Raw genomic sequence first — 8,229 nt, 5'->3', positions numbered from 1 at the left:
TTTTAAGTTGCAAATAAATGAATACCTTGCAGGAGTAAATGCTTTGTAAAAACTACGAGGGTGCTTGTTTCTTGCTAAAGCCTGTGTAAGTTGTTTCTGTCATGATGCTTTTAGGAGTTTGTAGAAGGAAGTTATTACCACTGAAGCCTACTATAGCTACTGCCAGGATTTAGTGCAAGGATGAGAATTAAAGTTGAGATACTTGTATTAACTAAGGAATAACTAGGAAATTGACTCCCTGTCACCAGGCAGTCCCCAAGGAAGGACCTGGGTAGGAAACACCTTTAGGTAGTTCTGTGGGTTTTGCAAGTAAGTGGTCTGAAACTGTCACTCGGCCTTAAGTGATCAAACTATCAGGAGGAGTAATTCGGGGAGTATTAATGGTTTAAAGCAATCTTAGAAAGTGAAGCAGCCTGCAGATAGGTAATAAATGACTGGCCTTCATCTCTCTGATATATGGATGTTACCTGGCAGTGTGCCCTGTTCTTTAGCACCTGGTGGGAACTAATTGAATGCAATCTAGAGCACTAATTGCAGAGTTGTTGAGGCTGGAAGGGGACCTCTGGAGGTCCACCAGGGCCACCTAGAGCTAGTTGGTCAGGACTGTGTCCAGATGGCTTTTGACTATCTCCAAGGTGGTAGAGTTCACAACCTCCCTGGGCAACCTGTGCCAGTGAACAGTCATCCTGACAGTGCAAAATAGTAGTGATAGGACAAGGAGGAATGGGTATAAAATGCAGAAGGGCAGATTTAGGTTTGACATAAGTAAGAATTTCTTCACCATGAGAGTGGTGAGGCACTGGCATAGGTTGCGCAGGGAAGCTGTGGCTGCCCCATCCCTGGGGGTGTTCAAGGCCAGGTTGGATGGGGCCTTGGGCAGCCTGGGCCGGTGGGAAGTGGTGGTGGAACTGGATGATCTTTAATGTCCCTTCCAACCCAAACTGTTCTATGATTCTGTGAAAACCCTTTTCTCTTGTGTTCAGCCCATTGTATCCAGTCCTCTCACTGGCCCTGCTATAGAGTCTAGCTTCTGTTAGGGTCCAAAATCTAAGAACAAGACGGCGCAGCAAGCTGGTGCAAAAATAAAGTACAAAATTTATTCTCTTGCGCAAGAGGTTAAAAAACCAGACTGGCCGCCAGGGACACTCTTCAAGGGGAGCGACCCCGGCTGTACCTGCGGAGTTACATTTATAGTAAAAGCAGGCACATACAAAATTGTTAGTTGCAATCTTATTGGCTGGTCTAGGGGTACATTCGGTGTATTCGTGTTACATTCTGATGAATTCCAGCAATCTCTTACTGTTTGTGTATTCTTATCCCAGGGGCGTGTATGCAGTACCCTCCCATCCCTGCATTATCTCAGGGGGCGTATATGTGCCAACAGCTTCCAGCCCGGCCCGCACCCTGCCATAATGGCTTTTACATTCCTTCCTTTTCTTTGCTTAATGACCCTCACAGCTTCATCCTCTTTGCACTCTCACTTCAGGTATTTGTGTATGTTGATGAGATCCCTCCTATAGCTGCTGACTTGACACAGTTCATAACTACTCTTGCTCTCCATACCCTCCACCTGCCCTGGAAGAAAGATTGGTTTCTAAATATACATATTTAGAAAATAGGGGAATGATGCTCTTATAGGATGGCTGATATATCCATTCCTAAGATCTTCATGTGTCTCAAATGGAGAGGTACCCTTGATAGAGATGATTTGTGAGGAATTAATTAGAAAAAGGATCTATTTCTTTCTCCTGCAGCTGCTATTTACAGACTTAACCAGGATTCTGTCACTTTACCAGTGTTTAGCTATTTCATAAAAGCAAGAAGCAATATTCTCAGCTAATTGCTTACTTTTGACTTTTCTGGTAGCTCATAGGACTTATGTGGTTAGGAAGAAGTGTAATCTCTTTATACTGGATTAATCACAAGAGAATATGATTAATATGAAGTCAGTAGAAGAACTGAAATGTTGGTGTTGCTTTTGTTGTTAGTACAGGCACATGCAAGGCAGTAAGGATGGGAAGCCAGTACTTTGCCAGATAGAGGCTTGGGTGTTCAGCAAGTAAAATTCAGTGTTAATGATGAAGCATTATGCAGTATATTAGCATTCTTTTAGTGTGTTTAATAAAAATGTCGTCTTAGTAACTGGAGACTTAACTGCTGCAGTCTGTTGTAAATCCTTTTGGAGATGTGAGGAAGTGCTTTGGGTCCATTTATGTTACAAGATTTACAATTTACCACTGAAAACTTAAATATTGAGGAGCTGTGGTGTTGTAGGCTTCCTGATGATGGCTGTAGAAAGTTCCTTCATTTGTTAAGGAAAGAAATTTTTCATCAGCATTTTTATCAGAAACTCATTAAGGATGAGCACAGCAGCAAGAAGATGAGCTGTCAACTATTTTTCCAGCTTACAAATTAAGTCATTCTTCTACTGATATCTGCAAGCCTTATCCAAATATCCCTGCAGGCGAAATTGCACAACATTTCACCCTCCTTGGCACAGCACTTCTCCCTCTTGCTGAGACGTCTAGAGATTAATAAACCGTTGTGGTTGGGGAGTGTTAAGAAAAATGCCTCATTTGGAAACTTGTATAGCTAATTAAAAGTAAGCTATATCCTGATGGTTGACACCTAACCTATGTAGTATTTAGGAAATCTAAAAGGCAAGGGGAAAATGCTTGTTCTGTATCTCTGTGCCATCTCTATGCCCACCCTACATCTGAAATAGCAATTACTTTTTGATATATGATCACAGTTAGGCTGGAATCTGTGGAAGTTAATGGGCTTCTGCTGTCAGCAGAAACACTTTAAATGAGATATTCATTGTTGCACTGGGCTGATAACCCTGCTTATGAGCCTTAGCGCTTATTTGAATGACTCTTGCTGTAACATTTCTTAGTTGAGCTCTCCTTGCTTGACTCTAGAAGGTGAAGGTAGGTAGGATGAGTTGTGTTTTAGGACTGCAGTGGATTTCCTATGTTGTTTTCTCTTTCTGACAGAGAAACTGAGGGATGGCTGATCTTGAACAAAATGTTGTACTCCTGATATCTGCCTACCCTGTGCAGGTGCTTCACGTGAACATGCTTTGGTGTCCATGGAGGGCCAAGCCATGAGTCTGGGAGTTTTTCTGTTCACCCCTGTAGCCTGAACTTCAGCAGCATGGAAGAGGTGTCATCTACAAAAGCTTTGCAGCCGCATGGCTGACACAAGGGCAAATAAAGGAGAGTGAGAGAGGAGATGGCCCTCTTTGCTCTCCACAAAATGCAACAGGCTGTTTTTGGTGACTTTCCTTGCCAGGCAGTTTCTCTCATCTGGCTGATGGCTTTCTATGTACAGGTTTGCAGTAGAGCTGTCACCATCATTTTTAGGCTGAACATTAGGAAAAAATTTTTCACAGAAAGGGTCATTGGGCACTGGAACAGGCTTCCCAGGGAGGTGGTTGAGTCACATTCCCTGGAGGTGTTTAAGTCACAGGTGGATGTGGTGCTGAGGGGCATGGTTTGTGTTTGATAGGAATGGTTGGACTCGATGATCCGGTGGGTCTCTTCCAACCTGGTGATTCTATGATCTCCTGTTTGTGCCTCTGTATTTAGAGAACTGCTTGAGAATGCAGACAGGAAGGAGGTAAGAAGTATGCCTTGCTCCTGTCCTCTGTGTGTGTGCAACATGAGCCCTGATCTTGCAGGGACTGGCTGTGAGCGGAACCAGGAGAGATAGAGAGAGAAACTTGGACTGGAGGCTGCTGCAGATCAGAGCTCTGGGGCACAGCAGTATGTATAAGGTGAAAGGTGTGAAGAACAGTGGTGTTGTGATCCCTGCAGTTTCTGCTTCTAAATCAAGTCTTAGTTCTTTTGTCCTTAGCTTTTTAATTCCTTGCCTTCAGTAGTCATAATAATGATAGGGGTAAAGGGAACATTGGGTCTGTATGCAAGAGCGATTATGGTCTCTGTGTGCATATGCTGCACATTTTATGGACTTTAAATAAAAACATGGTTTAGTCAACCCTGTTTTCTGAATATGTATTTATTGTTTAAAAGTTAAGCTTATGACTTCTTTCCCTCTTTTGACCAGAGGGAATAAAGTGGGTAGAATTAATGGACTGTGAGCAATATCTAAACTTTTGCAGCTGAGAAACACCTTGCAGAAAGTAGTCCTGTGCCTGATGCTGTTTTAGAAACTTGGAGAGTTCAGATCTGCTGACTGGTGTTGAAACAACTAAGGAGTGCTCTTCTCCAGAGTGGGCAGCTATCAGCCCTGGGTCTCATATACCATCTGACTTCCTATTGGGCTGTTTAGTCAGACCTTAGATGGTGTTTTGGTTGTTTGCCTATGTTCTTGCATAAAGGTATTACATTTTTCTTGTCCTTAGTTCTTCCAAGGAAACTCTAACAGATTCTTGTCTTTTGCAGATTTTTTTTTTTTTTTGCTTGGCCACTGTATCCAAACTACTGCACGGGTATATGAGTTCTTGTAATGTCCTGAATTTAGTACCAGTGTCGTGGGTCAGGAATTGTGGTTGAGAGAGATCAAGGTACGTGCTCAAGCCAGGAAGGGACACTGCCAGGGCTGGAAACTAGGCCCTAGTATACTGAACACTGCTTTGGTGCCCTTGTTACAGAGGCAACAATTTTTCTGTGCACAAAAGCAGGACTGAGTGAGCACCTTTGAATCTCTGTGCAGGCCACCAGAACAACTGCTCTAAACTTTGCCTCTGATCTGTTTGCTAGATCTCAGTGTGTCCTGGCACCACAGGGTACAAAGGGCAGAAAAGTCTTTTAAAATTGTTGGCCTTTATATTGCCTGTGCTGCTCATGTGGCATGTATATGTGCGTCACAGGTAGTCCTTGACTTGACTTGGATGTTTTCTGTCCAGGAAAGCTTCCTGCAGAGCTCACTAAGCTGTGTCAGCTGGTCAGATCATGTCCTGGGTATCTCTACTGTGCCTACTGTCATGTTTGGGATTGGATGAGTAATGCTGACCACAAGCAGGTAAGACATGGATAAAGCGAAACACTCCAGGAAAGGTAGATAGACATGCATGTTAAGCTGCAAGCTTCCCATCTTAGAACACTGTTATGAAACCTTCTTGGGGAAAGGTTTGTTCTTGCCTCTCCAGGTATGTGGAGATTCAGCTGCTTCTTGTGAGAAGGAAGCACCCCTGTGGGAGTGGGATTCAGCCAGCTGGGGCTGCCCAAGCAGTGTGGTTGGTTAGGCGGCACTCGCCACCTTTCCCCAGGGAGGAAGGGAGCGTGTGCTAGTGGTTTCATAATCTAAGAAAAGAAAGAAAGCAAAGGTGTTTTCATTTACTGCTGTTGAACAAGCTGCTGGTTAGAAGCAGCCTATTTAACTATTCCAGTACTAAGCATTTTGTGTTTTTGTAAACCAAGTGATCACTCTGTGTTATTTAGGCTCAATGGGGGGAAAACTGGTGTATTGCAGGAAGCCTACAAGCTGTCTTCTGGAGGAGGCTTTTTCAAATGTAGCTCATCACTAACGTATTCTAAAGTCCCTAAAAATGCCTGTTTAACAGAAATCTCTTTTTGTAAAGCACCAAAGTGAATGAGTCTTCTTCCAGAAGAGATCTTAGTAGGATTAAAGAAAAAAGAAAGAAGAAAGAAATAATCTCCTTTACATGCTGAGAGAAAAGATCATTGACTGTTGTGTCAGTCCATGAGCAAGCTACCCCCTAAAAGCTAGGCTGTGAGTGCTTACTGACCACAGGGCTATTGGGCTGGCTGCTTGCTATCGAATCTCTTTGCTTCGGTAAACTGGTATTTTGTTTTCTGTCTTCCTGTAAGTCTCCTGAAGTGTTGCTATATCCATAGCTAATGGTTTGGCTAATATGATTCACGGGCCATCCAACATTGATCTGGGTGGATTTGAAGGGCTAGGACTGATGGAGGGCTTTCTCTGGAACAGGGCACCGAAACACGTGATTCTCACCAAGGGGTGATGTCAGATGGGGCTGTACATCTTCACTTTAATGCCTATTTGCTGAATAACTGTTGTCTGAGCTCTACAGGATAGCTTTGGCTCCCCACGTGACAATAAAAAATATCCATGTGCAAAAGAAACATAATCTGTCAACGTCTCTCACTAAAGAGATGGATTGGTGGTTGCTTTTGTTCTATTTAAAATATCCTCTGTGCACAACTGTACATCTGGGAAGCTGGGACATCATTTTAATAGGTACATGTGACATCTATCTTTCCAAGAATGACATATCATGAATTAAGCCTGAGCTGGACTTTCTTTTTACTTTTCCACATTGTTACAGGTACCTGCTAACACCTCCCATAATTGCTAACAGTTCTTTGAGTTGAAAATGGCTACAGAGCCTACGAGAAGATGTAAGAGGAAAGGGAAGGCCAGATCTGAATCTTTCCAGCTCTGCAGCACCTCTGATCCAAATCTTAATTTCCTGGCTCCGGTCTAAGGATTAGTTTGTTCTTTTCTGCATCACGTACTGTTGTAAGGCTGCCCAGAACATAAAAGTATAACTTTTCACTTAAAAAAAAAAAAGCTTCCTCATTGGCTGCAGTTAGCCAATACGTGCATCCTTAAACTCAAAGGGAGCATATTCCAGGAGGAGGTTGGCCTGTGATAGCGTGTTACTTCTGTGTTGTCTTGCACTGCTGTCTACTTCAAAGGCGGGTTTTTTCAGCAAAATTTTATTGATTTTATTGGTACAACGTATTAGCAAAATAATTTCTGTATCAATACAACCTGTCTCTCTGGGTTTCCAAGTAAAAGTTTTTTTCCAAGTATTGGCTTTTTGCCTCTGCTGCTGTCATTGCAAGGCAATTTCACAACTCCTTTTCTATGATGGCTACACACTTTCTAATCTATGCATGGCCAATTTAGGCCCATTTGTTTTATTGCAAACATCAGCCTTTACCCCAATGCATTAAGAGGGGAAAGAATGTTTGAAACTAGACAGCAGTCAAATTTTACCCTTTGTTCTCATTTAAACAGTGAAGTCCTTTCAGTTTCCTGTCACGCTACAGGTTAACTATACCTGTGATCATCCCTCAAGTCCTTTTATCATGCACTTGTAAATTAAGGTGATGCCATTGGGCCCAGAATCCTTTTTACCCTTTGTGCAACATATTCCAAAGGAAACTTTTCCCTCTCCTGAAACCCTGGTTATGAGTAGTATTTTCTTTCCAGTGCAGTGTGTGGAACAGTCACTACAGCATTAATACTTCTATTCTGCAATGTAGTATGTATTCTAGAGTTGGGGCTCATGCGAGATGGAGGTTGCACTCTCCTCTTCCCCACCCTCTCCCTTAATGTCACTGTGAGATGAGATGAGATTAGCTGCTGCCTGGGACATGTCCTGTCTAGAACCAAAGGGTCAATCAAAGCTAGGGTGAGAGAAAGTGACAAAGCATTGAGTTTGCTGATTCCCTCTGTGATCAATAGTGACTTTTATCAGGGATTTGCATCTATAATTTCCCTAGTACCAAATGCAGCCTGTGAGCTTGAGGCAGACAGTCTGCGTTTCCTCTATTTAAGATGCTTTTCAAGTGCTGTGGTCTAGCCTATAGCACATCCCAGGTTTCTAATCTCCAGGAGTGAGAAAAGGTCATGTGTCTGCAGTGTGTCAATTCTGAATAACTGCATTGAGAAAGGCTGACATTTGGCAATTCTAGCACCAACATCAACACACATAGGATGGCACAGGACAAAGGAGGAGCAGTTGCCTCACAGAACGTATATGTTAGTATTGGTTATACAATAGCCTAAAACTCTAGATGCTTTCCTAGGCACAGTGTAGGCAGTTCTTCCCTAAATCCTAATTCTGGAGAGAAGATAGGATGCAGGAAGGAACAATATGATGATTATGTACTTTTCTGTGACCATTACAAAAGACAGAGGGTTTTGGGAGGACTATTTGTATCTGTGCAGGGAAGCTGTGTTTCAAGAGAGGAACAAAGATTTAGGGAACCAGGATAAAAAGCTTGTTGCAGGAGAACTAAACAGGACATGAGCTGTGTGACACTCCTTTGTCTCCGTGCTGTGGCTAAGAAAGGAGCTGGTACCCAAGAGACAGGGCAGAGCTGGCACTTGCCACATCAAGATGCAGCAAGGCATGGGAGGCAGGCAGAATTTTAGTGTTCCAACTTTGTTCAGCAGTGGCCCTTTAAGGCTGAGCAAGCTGTGCAGCATGGACAGTGCCCAGTCCAAATCCAGCAGCCACGTTAACTGAATCAGGGTGGGCAGTGCCAG

Source organism: Phaenicophaeus curvirostris, chromosome 5 (genome assembly GCF_032191515.1).
Source record: "Phaenicophaeus curvirostris isolate KB17595 chromosome 5, BPBGC_Pcur_1.0, whole genome shotgun sequence".
Classification (NCBI taxonomy): Eukaryota; Metazoa; Chordata; class Aves; order Cuculiformes; family Cuculidae; genus Phaenicophaeus; species Phaenicophaeus curvirostris.
Note: the sequence above shows the minus strand (reverse complement) of the source record.